The 14,417-nt window shown below is 44.6% G+C and overlaps 1 protein-coding gene and 1 long non-coding RNA gene across 4 annotated transcripts in view; one reads left to right on the top strand and one right to left on the bottom strand.

Annotated features, from left to right (window-relative positions):
* The first annotated feature begins 7,940 nt into the window (after positions 1 to 7,940).
* On the top strand, positions 7,941 to 12,973 carry LOC127913934 (uncharacterized). 3 transcript variants are annotated; one of them, XR_008087312.1, is made up of 2 exons: positions 7,941 to 11,141; positions 11,174 to 12,973. It is a non-coding gene; the product is annotated as an uncharacterized LOC127913934 (long non-coding RNA). The 3 variants fall into 3 exon arrangements; XR_008087313.1 differs by having other exon boundaries at positions 7,941 to 11,006; XR_008087314.1 differs by having other exon boundaries at positions 7,941 to 10,840.
* Positions 12,974 to 13,990: 1,017 nt separating this feature from the next.
* Positions 13,991 to 14,417, bottom strand: part of LOC118381496 (beta-2 adrenergic receptor) — a 6,336-nt gene continuing 5,909 nt past the window's right edge. The window contains exon 2 of the mRNA XM_035768439.2: positions 13,991 to 14,417. This exon is cut by the window's right edge and continues 1,367 nt beyond it. The gene's annotated coding sequence lies outside the window, so the exon portion shown is untranslated.

The raw sequence follows: 14,417 nt of genomic DNA on the forward strand, positions 1-14,417 counted from the left end.
ACAGAGAGTGTCAGGGGCCTTTCTCTGTTCCCTTTTCTTTGGTGTTGGACTCTACACCCTTTATGTTAATGTGTGCATTTACCATGCCCTGTCATTAATAAACCTTCAGCATGCCTTCCCATAGAGCGAGAGAGAAGCAGTTGGTGGAGAGAAACGGAGGCTCAGAACCTGTAATGAGACTTTTCGGAACTCTCTGTGCAAACAACACTATGTTAAAGCACAGTAGGACCAGACTGCACAGGTACCCATGGTCCCTGGATGGTTTATCATATAGAAATACCATTGTTGATTTAGAATGGGGTAGGAAACTAGATTCAGATGTTTGTCGAAGCGGATAGTCATGTGGCCAGAACCTAATTATAATTTGTACACCGAATTGAACACAATTAAGCCCAAAATAAGATTGGATTTGAAAACAGCTGTAATTGAATATACTTGATTACAGATTTCCTAAATGAAACTAATTTTTTTGCTGAATTCCTGGTGATTTTAGTCTTTTTCTTAACCTTTGCGTATCGGTTTAGACCAGCAGGTTGCCTTTGGCCGATCCCTGATTTAGAATGTTAGCGATCTGTTTTGGTATTTGTGTAAAAAATAGCCTGATACAACAGATTGTTATCGATGATTACTATGAGCCAGGGCTACTTACTTACTCCTATTTAAGATGATGATGATAAGGTAGTTTTATAAAATACTACGTGTTTTCAGTTATTGAACCAGTGGATGAATAAACAAAAACACTAGTGGATGCATAACAAACAACAAATACATAATTTATTACTTCAATATTACTTCATCAGATCACACTTGTATTTCATTAATACCAAAGAACATGGATCGTAAGCCCAACCACAAAAATGACATATTCTTCTTCAAAAAGATCTTCAAAAAGAAAGGTTTAGTAAACATTGAGCTGATACAACACTTCCACTCAGACGACACAACTAGTTAATTTACAGATACCGGTTTAGTAAACATTGAGCTGATACAACACTTAATATAATAATAATAATATATGCCATTTAGCTGACGCTTTTATCCAAAGCGACTTACAGTCATGTGTGCATACATTCTACGTATGGGTGGTCCCGGGAATCGAACCCACTACCCTGGCGTTACAAGCGCCATGCTCTACCAACTGAGCCACAGAAGGACCACCACTCACCACACTTCCACTCAGACCACACAACTAGTTCATTTACAGATACATGTTTAGTAAACATTGAGCTGATACAACACTTCCATTCAGACCACACAACTAGTTCATTTACAGATACAGGTTTAGTAAACATTGAGCTGATACAACACTTCCACTCAGACCACACAACTAGTTCATTTACAGATACAGGTTTAGTAAACATTGAGCTGATACAACACTTCCACTCAGACCACACAACTAGTTCATTTACAGATACAGGTTTAGTAAACATTGAGCTGATACAACACTTCCACTCAGACCACACAACTAGTTCATTTACAGATACAGGTTTAGGCCTGTTTTATTTCTTAAGTGTGATTGTGAAATCTAAATGGCACCCTATTGCCTATGTAGTGCACTACATTTGATGAGAACCCTATGGGCCCTGTAGGGAATTATTTGGGATGTAACTTAAGTGTATTTGGTCTGTGGTAACATATCCATTGATCAGCCACTAGCATAGACTATGTGTTCTCTGTGGGATACTGGATGCTGGATGCTTTCCGTTTCACACTGAGTATTTAAATACTGTTTTACCCACATAGCTCATGTGGATATTTCTACTACTGTACATTGTATATAGTTACACTGTTTATACACACACCACATATTTATTTGTATACCAGATTCTGTACATAGCTCACTCTAATATATCTACTGTTGTACATAGCTCACTCTAATATATCTACTGTTGTACATAGCTCACTCTAATATATCTACTGTTGTACATAGCTCACTCTAATATATCTACTGTTGTACATAGCTCACTCTAATATATCTACTGCTGTACATAGCTCACTCTAATATCTCTACTGTTGTACATAGCTCACTCTAATATATCTACTGCTGTACATAGCTCACTCTAATATATCTACTGTTGTACATAGCTCACTCTAATATATCTACTGTTGTACATAGCTCACTCTAATATATCTACTGTTGTACATAGCTCACTCTAATATATCTACTGCTGTACATAGCTCACTCTAATATCTCTACTGTTGTACATAGCTCACTCTAATATATCTACTGCTGTACATAGCTCACTCTAATATATCTACTGCTGTACATAGCTCACTCTAATATATCTACTGTTGTACATAGCTCACTCTAATATATCTACTGTTGTACATATCTCACTCTAATATATCTACTGTTGTACATGGCTCACTCTAATATATCTACTGCTGTACATAGCTCACTCTAATATATCTACTGCTGTACATGGCTCACTCTAATATATCTACTGCTGTACATATCTCACTCTAATATATCTACTGTTGTACATAGCTCACTCTAATATATCTACTGCTGTACATAGCTCACTAATATATCTACTGCTGTACATAGCTCACTCTAATATATCTACTGTTGTACATAGCTCACTCTAATATATCTACTGTTGTACATAGCTCACTCTAATATATCTACTGCTGTACATGGCTCACTCTAATATATCTACTGCTGTACATAGCTCACTCTAATATATCTACTGCTGTACATAGCTCACTCTAATATATCTACTGCTGTACATAGCTCACTCTAATATATCTACTGCTGTACATGGCTCACTCTAATATATCTACTGCTGTACATAGCTCACTCTATATCTACTGCTGTACATAGCTCACTCGAATATATCTACTGCTGTACATAGCTCACTCGAATATATCTACTGCTGTACATAGCTCACTCTATATCTACTGCTGTACATAGCTCACTCGAATATATCTACTGCTGTACATAGCTCACTCGAATATATCTACTGCTGTACATAGCTCACTCTAATATATCTACTGCTGTACATGGCTCACTCTAATATATCTACTGCTGTACATAGCTCACTCTATATCTACTGCTGTACATAGCTCACTCGAATATATCTACTGCTGTACATAGCTCACTCGAATATATCTACTGCTGTACATAGCTCACTCTAATATATCTACTGCTGTACATGGCTCACTCTAATATATCTACTGCTGTACATATCATTCTTAGTATATCTACTGCTGTACATATCATTCCTTCCCCTCCCCCTCCCCATCCCCCTCCCCCTCCCCATCCCCATCCCCCCCATCCCCCTCCCCATCCCCATCCCCCTCCCCATCCCCCTCCCCCTCCCCTCCCCTCCCCTGCATGGTGCTTGGCTGAATGCGGCAGAGTCAGCTAGTTGGTTCTAGAATCATTGCGCATAATGACATCGTCTCTCTCTCTCAGCTTGACTGACGAGAGACACAGATTTTATACTACCTTATTAAGGACAAGCACACAGGGCCGGGCCTAATGCATAAGAGACATAGGCGACCGCTTTTTTAGGAATTCAGTCGGGGACAGCCACTCAGTTAGCCATGTCAGCTAACATTTTTTGAATTGGTAAATTAGTCAGCTATCTAATCCTGGTGAAATGACCGCCCAGGCACACAGGGCATGTGCCTAGGGATCCTGACCTCCAGGAGGCCTGCATTGATTTTGTTAGTCATTATCACTCAGATATCATTGAACATGGAATAAGTCATGGCACAGTGTGTAGAATGGCAGGATTACTCTAAAATGTTATTAACTCTAAAATGTTATTAACTCTAAAATGTTATTAACTCTAAAATGTTATTAACTCTAAAATGTTATTAACTCTAAAATGTTATTAACTCTAAAATGTTATTAACTCTAAAATGTTATTTACTCTAAAATGTTATTAACTCTAAAATGTTATTAACTCTAAAATGTTATTAACTCTAAAATGTTATTTACTCTAAAATGTTATTTACTCTAAAATGTTATTAACTCTAAAATGTTATTTACTCTAAAATGTTATTAACTCTAAAATGTTATTAACTCTAAAATGTTATTAACTCTAAAATGTTATTAACTCTAAAATGTTATTTACTCTAAAATGTTATTAACTCTAAAATGTTATTAACTCTAATATGTTATTTACTCTAAAATGTTATTAACTCTAAAATGATATTTACTCTAAAATGTTATTTACTCTAAAATGTTATTAACTCTAAAATGTTATTAACTCTAAAACATTTTATTAACTATAAAACGTTTTATTAACTATAAAATGTTTTATTAAATCTAAAATAAATACAAATTCTCTACGCTGTCAAGAGTGGGGGCACCATTTTTTTTCTCCTGCAAGATGGGAGGGGCCCAAAAGGCTCGGGCCAGCCCTGCAAGCATGCAAAGACCTGCACCCACACACATACACCACAGTGAACATTGACACACACAGAGCCAAGGTGCAGGGAGAGGGTATGACCAGGAGGGAGCAATGTAGATGTCCAGGAGAGGACCAGGAGGGAGCAGTGTAGATGGTCAGGAGAGCACCAGGAGGGAGCAGAGTAGATGTCCAGGAGAGGACCAGGAGGGAGCAGTGTAGATGGTCAGGAGAGGACCAGGAGGGAGCAGTGTAGATGGTCAGGAGAGGACCAGGAGGGAGCAGAGTAGATGTCCAGGAGAGGACCAGGAGGGAGCAGTGTAGATGTCCAGGAGAGGACCAGGAGGGAGCAGTGTAGATGGTCAGGAGAGGACCAGGAGGGAGCAGTGTAGATGGTCAGGAGAGGACCAGGAGGGAGCAGTGTAGATGGTCAGGAGAGGACCAGGAGGGAGCAGTGTAGATGGTCAGGAGAGGACCAGGAGGGAACAGAGTAGATGTCCAGGAGAGGACCAGGAGGGAGCAGTGTAGATGGTCAGGAGAGGACCAGGAGGGAGCAGAGTAGATGTCCAGGAGAGGACCAGGAGGGAGCAGTGTAGATGTCCAGGAGAGGACCAGGAGGGAGCAGTGTAGATGGTCAGGAGAGGACCAGGAGGGAGCAGTGTAGATGGTCAGGAGAGGACCAGGAGGGAACAGAGTAGATGTCCAGGAGAGGACCAGGAGGGAGCAGTGTAGATGGTCAGGAGAGGACCAGGAGGGAGCAGAGTAGATGTCCAGGAGAGGACCAGGAGGGAGCAGAGTAGATGTCCAGGAGAGGACCAGGAGGGAGCAGTGTAGATGGCCAGGAGAGGACCAGGAGGGAGCAGAGTAGATGTCCAGGAGAGGACCAGGAGGGAGCAGTGTAGATGTCCAGGAGAGGACCAGGAGGGAGCAGAGTAGATGGTCAGGACAGGACCAGGAGGGAGCAGAGTAGATGTCCAGGAGAGGACCAGGAGGGAGCAGAGTAGATGTCCAGGAGAGGACCAGGAGAGAACAGAGTAGATGTCCAGGAGAGGACCAGGAGGGAGCAGAGTAGATGTCCAGGAGAGGACCAGGAGGGAGCAGTGTAGATGGCCAGGAGAGGACCAGGAGGGAGCAGTGTAGATGTCCAGGAGAGGACCAGGAGGGAGCAGAGTAGATGTCCAGGAGAGGACCAGGAGGGAGCAGTGTAGATGTCCAGGAGAGGACCAGGAGGGAGCAGAGTAGATGTCCAGGAGAAGACCAGGAGGGAGCAGAGTAGATGTCCAGGAGAGGACCAGGAGGGAGCAGTGTAGATGTCCAGGAGAGGACCAGGAGGGTGCAGTGTAGATGGTCAGGAGAGGACCAGGAGGGAGCAGTGTAGATGGTCAGGAGAGGACCAGGAGGGAGCAGAGTAGATGTCCAGGAGAGGACCAGGAGGGAGCAGAGTAGATGGTCAGGAGAGGACCAGGAGGGAGCAGAGTAGATGGTCAGGAGAGGACCAGGAGGGAGCAGTGTAGATGGTCAGGAGAGGACCAGGAGGGAGCAGAGTAGATGTCCAGGAGAGGACCAGGAGGGAGCAGTGTAGATGGCCAACAAGATTTAGATGCAAGTGGCTGTCCCACTGGGTGTCATAGGTGTTTGCACCAATTTGTAAGTCGCTCTGGATAAGAGCGTCTGCTAAATGACTTAAATGTAAATGTAAATGTCAGGAGAGGACCAGGAGGGAGCAGAGTAGATGTCCAGGAGAGGACCAGGAGGGAGCAGTGTAGATGGCCAGGAGAGGACCAGGAGGGAGCAGTGTAGATGTCCAGGAGAGGACCAGGAGGGAGCAGTGTAGATGTCCAGGAGAGGACCAGGAGGGAGCAGTGTAGATGGCCAGGAGAGGACCAGGAGGGAGCAGTGTAGATGTCCAGGAGAGGACCAGGAGGGAGCAGAGTAGATGGTCAGGAGAGGACTAGGAGGGAGCAGAGTAGATGTCCAGGAGAGGACCAGGAGGGAGCAGTGTAGATGGTCAGGAGCGGACCAGGAGGGAGCAGAGTAGATGGCCAGGAGAGGACCAGGAGGGAGCAGTGTAGATGTCCAGGAGAGGACCAGGAGGGAGCAGAGTAGATGGTCAGGAGAGGACCAGGAGGGAGCAGAGTAGATGTCCAGGAGAGGACCAGGAGGGAGTAGAGTAGATGTCCAGGAGAGGACCAGGAGGGAGCAGTGTAGATGTCCAGGAGAGGACCAGGAGGGAGCACAGTAGATGTCCAGGAGAGGACCAGGAGGGAGCAGAGTAGATGGCCAGGAGAGGACCAGGAGGGAGCAGTGTAGATGTCCAGGAGAGGACCAGGAGGGAGCAGAGTAGATGGTCAGGAGAGGACCAGGAGGGAGCAGAGTAGATGGTCAGGAGAGGACCAGGAGGGAGCAGAGTAGATGTCCAGGAGAGGACCAGGAGGGAGTAGAGTAGATGTCCAGGAGAGGACCAGGAGGGAGCAGTGTAGATGTCCAGGAGAGGACCAGGAGGGAGCAGAGTAGATGTCCAGGAGAGGACCAGGAGGGAGCAGAGTAGATGGCCAGGAGAGGACCAGGAGGGAGCAGTGTAGATGTCCAGGAGAGGACCAGGAGGGAGCAGAGTAGATGGTCAGGAGAGGACCAGGAGGGAGCAGAGTAGATGGTCAGGAGAGGACCAGGAGGGAGCAGAGTAGATGTCCAGGAGAGGACCAGGAGGGAGCAGAGTAGATGTCCAGGAGAGGACCAGGAGGGAGCAGTGATGTTCTTCTTTAGAAGCTTTTATTATTATTATTTTTTGACACAACAGACCACATTATTAAAGAAATGGCAGAGAGATGTCCAATACACACGAAACACAACAGACCACATTATTAAAGAAATGGCAGAGAGATGTCCAATACACACGAAACACAACAGACCACATTATTAAAGAAATGGCAGAGAGATGTCCAATACACACGAAACACATCAGACCACATTATTAAAGAAATGGCAGAGAGATGTCCAATACACACGAAACACAACAGACCACATTATTAAAGAAATGGCAGAGAGATGTCCAATACACACGAAACACAACAGACCACATTATTAAAGAAATGGCAGAGAGATGTCCAATACACACGAAACACATCAGACCACATTATTAAAGAAATGGCAGAGAGATGTCCAATACACACGAAACACAACAGACCACATTATTAAAGAAATGGCAGAGAGATGTCCAATACACACGAAACACAACAGACCACATTATTAAAGAAATGGCAGAGAGATGTCCAATACACACGAAACACATCAGACCACATTATTAAAGAAATGGCAGAGAGATGTCCAATACACACGAAACACATCAGACCATAGTATTAAAAAATCGTCACAGAGATTTCCAAAACACATGAAACACAGCAGACCACAGTATTAAAAAACAGCACAAATGTTCAATAGACGCACACACATACACACACACACACACACACACACACACACACACACACACATACAGAGCACACACACACACACATACACACACACACACACACACACACATACAGAGCACACACACACACATACAGAGCACACACACAGACACACACACATACAGAGCACACAAGCTTTTGCATTCATTCAAATGTGGGTTCTTGATGTCCATGGATCAAAGTCTAAAAGTCTATTTTGTACAATTTTCGTTCTTTGTAAGCTACTACTGCAAAAGAAGTGAAATGGACACTAAATTTGAACATTACATAAAGTAACGAAAATAAAAACAATTATTGCTTTCACCACGTATTTATGAATATAAACAAAATCCAATAAAAAAAAATTGGACCCATATTGACTTCTGTTTTGTGCAGGAGGACTTTTGACAACAAGTGGTGCCTGCCAAAGCTTCAGAACAGGACAAAGATGTTCCTGCAAAATAACAAAATTCACAGTTTGACAACACTTAAGACGGAAAGCCACGTGCGCGCGCGCACACACACACACACACACCACACACCACACACCACACACCACACACCACACACCACACACCACACACCACACACCACACACCACACACACACACACACACACACACAGGACACTAACACTGTTATAGACAGGTAGAGGAAAGCCAGGCCGACAGTTGCTACATTTAACATGGAACTACTATGATCATAGCATACTGTTGAGTTGATCACAAGACTGTCTGCAGCTTGGAGAATTGGTCAGGGTTATGTCTAAAACAGCAGGGGGAATTGGTCAGGGTTATGTCTAAAACAGCAGGGGGAATTGGTCAGGGTTATGTCAAAACAGCAGGGGGAATTGGTCAGGGTTATGTCTAAAAGAGCTAGGGGAATTGGTCAGGGTTATGTCAAAACAGCAGGGGGAATTGGTCAGGGTTATGTCTAAAACAGCAGGGGGAATTGGTTAGGGTTATGTCAAAACAGCAGGGGGAATTGGTCAGGGTTATGTCTAAAACAGCATGGGGAATTGGTCAGGCTTACTTCTAAAACAGCTAGGGGAATTGGTCAGGCTTATGTCTAAAACAGCTTGGGGAATTGGTCAGGCTTATGTCTAAAACAGCAGGGGGAATTGGTCAGGCTTATGTCTAAACAGCAGGGGGAATTGACCAGGCTTATGTCTAAAACAGCTAGGGGAATTGGTCAGGCTTACTTCTAAAACAGCTAGGGGAATTGGTCAGGCTTATGTCTAAAACAGCTTGGGGAATTGGTCAGGCTTATGTCTAAAACAGTTAGGGGAATTGGTCAGGGTTATGTCTAAAACAGCAGGGGGAATTGGTCAGGGTTATGTCTAAAACAGCTTGGGGAATTGGTCAGGCTTATGTCTAAAACAGTTAGGGGAATTGGTCAGGGTTATGTCTAAAACAGCTAGGGGAATTGGTCAGGGTTATGTCTAAAACAGCCAGGGGAATTGGTCAGGCTTATGTCTAAAACAGCCAGGGGAATTGGTCAGGGTTATGTCTAAAACAGCTTGGGGAATTGGTCAGGCTTATGTCTAAAACAGTTAGGGGAATTGGTCAGGGTTATGTCTAAAACAGCTAGGGGAATTGGTCAGGGTTATGTCTAAAACAGCCAGGGGAATTGGTCAGGCTTATGTCTAAAACAGCTAGGGGAATTGGTCAGGGTTATGTCTAAAACAGCTAGGGGAATTGGTCAGGGTTATGTCTAAAACAGCTAGGGGAATTGGTCAGGGTTATGTCTGAAACAGCTAGGGGAATTGGTCAGCCTTATGTCTAAAACAGCAGGGGGAATTGGTCAGGGTTATGTCTAAAACAGCAGTGGGAATTGGTCAGGGTTATGTCTAAAACAGCAGGGGGAATTGGTCAGGGTTATGTCTAAAACAGCAGGGGAATTGGTCAGGGTTATGTCTAAAACAGCATGGGGAATTGGTCAGGGTTATGTCTAAAACAGCAGGGGGAATTGGTCAGGCTTACTTCTAAAACAGCTAGGGGAATTGGTCAGGCTTATGTCTAAAACAGCTTGGGGAATTGGTCAGGCTTATGTCTAAAACAGTTAGGGGAATTGGTCAGGGTTATGTCTAAAACAGCAGGGGGAATTGGTCAGGGTTATGTCTAAAACAGCTTGGGGAATTGGTCAGGCTTATGTCTAAAACAGTTAGGGGAATTGGTCAGGGTTATGTCTAAAACAGCTAGGGGAATTGGTCAGGGTTATGTCTAAAACAGCCAGGGGAATTGGTCAGGCTTATGTCTAAAACAGCAGGGGGAATTGGTCAGGGTTATGTCTAAAACAGCTTGGGGAATTGGTCAGGCTTATGTCTAAAACAGTTAGGGGAATTGGTCAGGGTTATGTCTAAAACAGCTAGGGGAATTGGTCAGGGTTATGTCTAAAACAGCCAGGGGAATTGGTCAGGCTTATGTCTAAAACAGCTAGGGGAATTGGTCAGGGTTATGTCTAAAACAGCTAGGGGAATTGGTCAGGGTTATGTCTAAAACAGCTAGGGGAATTGGTCAGGGTTATGTCTGAAACAGCTAGGGGAATTGGTCAGCCTTATGTCTAAAACAGCAGGGGGAATTGGTCAGGGTTATGTCTAAAACAGCAGTGGGAATTGGTCAGGGTTATGTCTAAAACAGCAGGGGGAATTGGTCAGGGTTATGTCTAAAACAGCAGGGGGAATTGGTCAGGGTTATGTCTAAAACAGCATGGGGAATTGGTCAGGGTTATGTCTAAAACAGCAGGGGGAATTGGTCAGGCTTATGTCTAAAACAGCAGGGGGAATTGGTCAGGGTTATGTCTAAAACAGCAGGGGGAATTGGTCAGGCTTATGTCTAAAACAGCAGGGGTAATTGGTCAGGGTTATGTCTAAAACAGCCAGGGGAATTGGTCAGGGTTATGTCTAAAACAGCAGGGGGAATTGGTCAGGCTTATGTCTAAAACAGCCAGGGTAATTGGTGAGGGTTATGTCTAAAACAGCAGGGTGAATTGGTCAGGCTTATGTCTAAACAGCAGGGGGAATTGGTCAGGGTTATGTCAAAACAGCAGGGGGAATTGGTCAGGCTTAAGTCTAAACATCTAGGGGAATTGGTCAGGGTCATGTCTAAAACAGCCAGGGGAATTGGTCAGGGTTATGTCTAAACAGCAGGGGGAATTGGTCAGGCTTAAGTCTAAACAGCAGGGGGAATTGGTCAGGGTTATGTCTACAAGAGCAGGGGGAATTGGTCAGGCTTATGTCTAAAACAGCAGGGGGAATTGGTCAGGCTTATGTCTAAAACAGCCAGGGGAATTGGTCAGGGTTATGTCTAAACAGCAGGGGGAATTGGTCAGGGTTATGTCTAAACAGCAGGGGGAATTGGTCAGGTTATGTCTAAACAGCAGGGGGAATTGGTCAGGCTTATGTCTAAACAGCAGGAGGAATTGGTCAGGGTTATGTCTAAAACAGCTAGGGGAATTGGTCAGGGTTATGTCTAAAACAGCAGGGGGAATTGGTCAGGGTTATGTCTAAAACAGCTAGGGGAATTGGTCAGGGTTATGTCTAAACAGCAGGGGGAATTGGTCAGGGTTATGTCTAAAACAGCAGGGGGAATTGGTCAGGGTTATGTCTAAAACAGCAGGGGGAATTGGTCAGGGTTATGTCTAAAACAGCAGGGGGAATTGGTCAGGCTTATGTCTAAAACAGCAGGGGGAATTGGTCAGGGTTATGTCTAAAACAGCCAGGGGAATTGGTCAGGGTTATGTCTAAAACAGCAGGGGGAATTGGTCAGGCTTATGTCTAAAACAGCCAGGGTAATTGGTCAGGGTTATGTCTAAAACAGCAGGGGGAATTGGTCAGGCTTATGTCTAAACAGCAGGGGGAATTGGTCAGGGTTATGTCTAAAACAGCCAGGGTAATTGGTCAGGGTTATGTCAAAACAGCAGGGGGAATTGGTCAGGCTTAAGTCTAAACATCTAGGGGAATTGGTCAGGGTCATGTCTAAAACAGCCAGGGGAATTGGTCAGGGTTATGTCTAAAAGAGCAGGGGGAATTGGTCAGGCTTATGTCTAAAACAGCAGGGGGAATTGGTCAGGCTTATGTCTAAAACAGCCAGGGGAATTGGTCAGGGTTATGTCTAAACAGCAGGGGGAATTGGTCAGGGTTATGTCTAAACAGCAGGGGGAATTGGTCAGGGTTATGTCTAAACAGCAGGGGGAATTGGTCAGGCTTATGTCTAAACAGCAGGAGGAATTGGTCAGGGTTATGTCTAAAACAGCTAGGGGAATTGGTCAGGGTTATGTCTAAAACAGCAGGGGGGATTGGTCAGGGTTATGTCTAAACAGCATGGGGAATTGGTCAGGGTTATGTCTAAAACAGCTAGGGGAATTGGTCAGGGTTATGTCTAAAACAGCAGGGGGAATTGGTCAGGGTTATGTCTAAAACAGCTAGGGGAATTGGTCAGGGTTATGTCTAAACAGCAGGGGGAATTGGTCAGGGTTATGTCTAAAACAGCCAGGGGAATTGGTCAGGGTTATGTCTAAAACAGCAGGGGGAATTGGTCAGGGTTATGTCTAAAACAGCAGGGGGAATTGGTCAGGGTTATGTCTAAAACAGCAGGGGGAATCGGTCAGGGTTATGTCTAAAACAGCATTGGGAATTGGTCAGGGTTATGTCTAAAACAGCAGGAATAGATGTCCCATTAGAGACTAGAGGAGTATGGGGAATAGATGTCCCATTCGAGACTTGAGGAGTATGGGGAATATATGTCCCATTAGAGACTTGAGGAGTATGGGGAATAAAAGTCCCATTAGAGACTAGAGGAGTATGGGGAATAGATATCCCATTAGAGACCTGAGCCCTGTGCTCCTCCTGCTAACCGTCTGTCATACTGGGAAAATGTTACACATCCTAATCTAGAGATCGCTCCCTGCATGTGACTGTTGTTTAGGAGGGAGGGAGTTGTCTGATTCCCCAACTAAATAGCAGAGATAATGGATTTATCCCCTGTTTATCGGCCTGGACCGGGCTCAGCCCTGCAACAACACAGGAATTTCCTGGTGAGAAACAAGTCAGAGAGAAAGGGAGAGAGATAGAAAGAAAGAAAGAAAGAAAGAAAGAAAGAGAGAGAAAGAGATAAATGGGAGAGGAGATAGATACAGGGAGAACTACAGAGATAGACACAGAGATAGACACAGAGAAAAATAAAGAGATAAAGAGAGGGAAACTAATTGATACAGACATCATCAACAGCTGTTGAAATAGGTCATTGTCTCGTCGGATCATTGCACAGATATCCTGAACGATCTAGAATTCTGTTCACGTTGGAAAAACTTTACAGAGAACCAAAGACCCACCAGCGATCACACCCTGATTAGAAACATCTCAATCGCCCGGTCCACCTGTTGTCTCATGCATGTTGACTGGTTTGACCGTATAGGGCGCTGGTCAAAAGCACTGCGAGAGATAGGGAGTGGGGTGTCATTTCAGACACAGCCTGCCTGGGTCCTGTAAGCAGCACCTCTAGGGCAGGAGACAGGGACACTGTTATCTCTGGCCTGCTTCCACAGACTGTTTGTTATTCCATGGAGTCAGTCTGTACCCTTCCCTCCGATCACTGAGGAAACTACTGACTCTGCTCTCAGTAAACATGGCTACTTCCCAGAACGACAACGACAGATCCAGTCAACAAACCGCAAACTAACCACTGACTTCTGATAGAGACACCCGGAGACTTGGGAGAGGAAATGATATTCTGTGTAGAAGGGTAAAGATAGAGCAGAGAGTTGATGAGAGGAGAGAGGTGATGGGAGGGCTGATGTGACACTGGCTTAGATCATTAAGGCTAGGGGAGGTGTGGCACAGCAGCGATGATCAATTGACAGTTAAGTCATTGAATGCAAAAAGCCACGTGTGCCCAGCTCCCCCCCAAAAAATGGTGTGTAAAACTCAAGGAAATGGTCCATGGAAAAACAAATGGAACATGGTCCATTTGGACCAGGATATCTCTCTCTCTCTCTCTCTCTCTCTCTCTCTCTCTCTCTCTCTCTCTCTCTCTCTCTCTCTCTCTCTCTCTCTCTCTCTCTCTCTCTCTCTCTCTCTCTCTCTCTCTCTCTCTCTCTCTCTCTCTCTCTCTCTCTCTCTCTCTCTCTCTCTCTCTCTCTCTCTCTCTCTCTCTCTCTCTCTCTCTCTCTCTCTCTCTCTCTCTCTCTCTCTCTCTCTCTCTCTCTCTCTCTCTCTCTCTCTCTCTCTCTCTCTCTCTCTCTCTCTCTCTCTCTCTCTCTCCAATTATTCATGATGATATATGCCATACATTCATGTGTGCATACATTTCATGTATGGGTGGACACAGAGTAAAACGATCTTCTGGATTTATGAGCCAGTCTGGTTTCTGTGGTCAGTGAATCAATGTGACATATTTAGATGATACATGATAAGAACGTATAGATATCTTAAACAACAAGTTGAGGTAGATGAAATAATCTACATGATCTCTCTCTCTCTAAATATACATTCAACTTGCAAACCTACTGGTGAAATGTAACAAATTCCTCTCCTGTCCTCAATCTAGTCTCACCTGTGCTACCCGCCTACCATTCACCCTCTATCCTTCCATCCAGTCTCATCTCAGTG

This window comes from Oncorhynchus keta, chromosome 30 (assembly GCF_023373465.1).
Source record: "Oncorhynchus keta strain PuntledgeMale-10-30-2019 chromosome 30, Oket_V2, whole genome shotgun sequence".
NCBI lineage: Eukaryota > Metazoa > Chordata > Actinopteri > Salmoniformes > Salmonidae > Oncorhynchus > Oncorhynchus keta.